Source organism: Carlito syrichta, unplaced genomic scaffold (assembly GCF_000164805.1).
Source record: "Carlito syrichta isolate Samal-C Ts95f unplaced genomic scaffold, Tarsius_syrichta-2.0.1 Scaffold281088, whole genome shotgun sequence".
Classification (NCBI taxonomy): Eukaryota; Metazoa; Chordata; class Mammalia; order Primates; family Tarsiidae; genus Carlito; species Carlito syrichta.
In genome coordinates this window covers 341,161-344,269 of record NW_007225184.1, presented here as the reverse complement: position 1 = coordinate 344,269, position 3,109 = coordinate 341,161, and the positions used below count along the sequence as shown (strand labels likewise).

The window sequence follows — 3,109 nt, the reverse complement described above, 5'->3', positions numbered from 1 at the left end:
CCTCTTCTCCCCCTCCTCTCCTCCCTACTCTTTCTTCCTCCCTCCCTCCTGCTAAGTGTTTTGTTCATGAAAGAAAAACAAGCATTGCTGTGTAATCCAGCAGAGCACTGAATCCAGCAGAGCACTGAAGCAATCTCATGGTAACACGAGTTCAAAATATGTAGAGATCCACTGTGACTCCAAGTTGCAGGGTAAACTGTCCTTGAAGATTCTTTTCCCAGGATTTACCAGCATGAAAATTTTTAGGCACTTTATTGTGGGTCCCATAAAATGTCAAAATAATATGCAGCCATCAGCATAGAAAGGAAAACACTGTCCCCTCACTTTGGCTAGCTGTGGGAAAGAACAGCTCATTTAACACTTTGCTCTTTAAATTGTGTCTTACACCGATGGCATCAGCATCACCTGGGAGCTTGTCAGAAATGCAGAATTTCTGGTCCAACTGTAGACCTACTGAATCAGATCTGAATTTTAACATGATCCCCAGGTGATTCCTATAAAGTTAACCTTTGTGAATCATTGGCTTTGACTGCTTTGCCAGGGATGACAGAGTTTCCTGTCTCCTCTTTGGGGCTGTAAGTTTCTTAATGGTTTCATGCAACTTATTATCCAACAAAGCACCTAGCACCATGCTGAGGTAGGGGAAGAGTGGGTAGATGGCAACTAGGTGGTTAAAATCAGAGCACCAATTTCAGTTCTTGGCACCGAGTAAGACTTTTCTGTATGTAGGGTGAGTGCTGTTGAAACAACTTGTAGCTTTGTTTTCTTTGCCATGGGAGGCCTAAGTGGTTCTTATCGTGCTATCACATTGGTGAGAAGACTTCCTCATTTTCAGCAATCTTAATAATTATTGCATCAAACATCTGCTGTGAACTTACTTATGTGCCAGACACTGATCTAAACAGACATATTATCTCATGTAATCTTCACAGAGCTTCTGAGGTGAGATATTTTATTCCCATTTGACTGAGAGGAAAACAGAGACAAAGAATATTTAAGTAACTTGTCCAAGGTCACCCAGCGAGACTCCAGAGCCTGTATTCCAGTGTTCCTCAATACTTTTTTCATTATTGCCTCCCCCACTAGGAGTCTTAGACGTTTTGAACTACATGTCCCCCCATGAAATTTTAATACCACAGATACGTTATATATATACTTATATACTCTCTATATTTATGAGGACTGCCAAAAATGTTTACCCACTTTAAGATATGTTATCTATGTATTACTTTTAGTTGCCTTAACCAGAAGTGTCTGGATGCTGATAGTAACGACTTTAAGGTCCTCTTGTAATTGCAGAAGTCAAGCATGACTTGTATTCATCTTTTGTTATTGGTAGATACCGAGTATTACAATTTTAATACAGTTTCTCCTTTCTTAAAATGTGTATACTTTTCTGGCACCCTCTGTATATGTTCATATACTGTATGTAATATTTTTTTCCTCCTCATTCAAGATCTAATTTTTGTCCCTTTGGGGCCGCAATCAGTCCCGTTGAGAATGTCTTTCTCACTAATCCACTCATCCTATGAATGATTTGTGGGAGTTTATTACATGCTAGACTTTACTCACAGTGTAGAGCCTGGTGTTTGGAGCTCTAGAAAGGCTGACTTTGAGCAGAACAGGATCAGGGGCCCTGGCCAGATGGGTAGCATTTCCCATCATGGAGGAAACAGTTACCCTGGGTTTCCTTTCAGCATCATCTTTTTTTTTTCTCCCTAAGTAAGAATTTATTTACATGAACCCTCAGTTATAGATAGGCACTTTCTAGGACCCACATGCCTTCCCTACTTGCCTTCAGTCTTCTTGGCTTCAGGCTTCTTCTCTCTAGCTTCAAGTCTAAGAAGATTCTCAGGGGGCTGGCAGTAGGCTGGGAAGGCCTTCTAGGGGCTGTTCAGGTCAAACTTGCAGAACTCTTGGGCCAACTCCACCAGCTTGGCCACCACCTGCTTCACCTCATCCTCATAGCATAACTCAACATAGCCAGAGGGGGAAGTCTTTCCGGAAAGGATGCTCCTCAAAGTCGTAATCTCCCTCTCATACCAGTTCACTGCCTTGTTCACAGGGACAGTGGAGTCAGGGGGTATCAGCTTCTCTGTGTAGGTCTTCACATGGATCCATGAGCTGAAGTGCAGCGACAGCAGGTTTTAGACAATCTCAAAACAGTTCTGCTGGATTGGAATGCCCAAGTCAGCCAAGGATTTGAATTGTGCATTGCTGTGATCCCCGAGCCAAGTCAGCAGTGGGATGACTCCATGAGGAGGAGTAGAGAGCTCTAACTCATTGAAGCAGGACATCTGAACTTGTTGGATATACTTGGGCAGGATTTCAGCCACATATTCTCCAAAGGCCGAGAGCTGCTATGGGTCACATAATTCTGTGGTTGCCCATTTCTTAGCACCTCTGTTCCAATCTTGACAATGAGAGGCGTGAACTAAATTAGCACTTTTAAAGAAAACACACGCTGTGAGTCTAAGAGCAGGCAGATTGGTGAGCTGCTGCAGCACACAGTACCTGTTGGAGAAGTGTCTGGGACAGATTACAAAGATGCATGCCTGCACCTTCCAGACTGCCTTCTGCTCCACTCCTATCTTCCAGGGTGTTGCCTGGCTGATGCCCCATCGCTGTCCACATATTTTACTTGAATACTAATAAAATTTTGTTTCTGCAAGATTGGGCCAAATCCCTGAAGTCATTTCCTCTTCTGCTTCTACCTCTTACCCTGATCAATGAATTTAGGGGAAAAGTGGCTTAAAATTTTACTCCATTCACCCATCTCCCATCTATCCATCCACCCATCCATCCAACTATGGAAAATGGGTCCAGAAAGAGTCCACCCTGGCGCTGGAAAAAGCCCTAGCCAGGCTTGTAAACCAGGAGAGAGTGGGATCCTAAAACCCAGGAATGAGAGAGTCAGAAGAAGTTCAACCATGCTAATGGAGAAACACTAAGATGCTAAGCTGTTCTGGCTTCATGTGGCACTCAGACAGCCTTAAGAGGCTTGGGGAGCCTCGTTTGTTGGCAGCATGGTGCTGGGGGAGGCACTCACTGCAGAGAAGTGGGTGATTCCGTGTGAGTGGTTGCAGGTGTGCGGCAGATCTGTGGACCT

General features: G+C 44.0%; 1 pseudogene; it reads right to left on the bottom strand.

Annotated features, from left to right (window-relative positions):
- Nucleotides 1-1,787: 1,787 nt before the first annotated feature.
- On the bottom strand, nt 1,788-2,622 carry LOC110595145 (annotated as a pseudogene).
- Between the last annotated feature and the right edge of the window lie 487 nt (nt 2,623-3,109).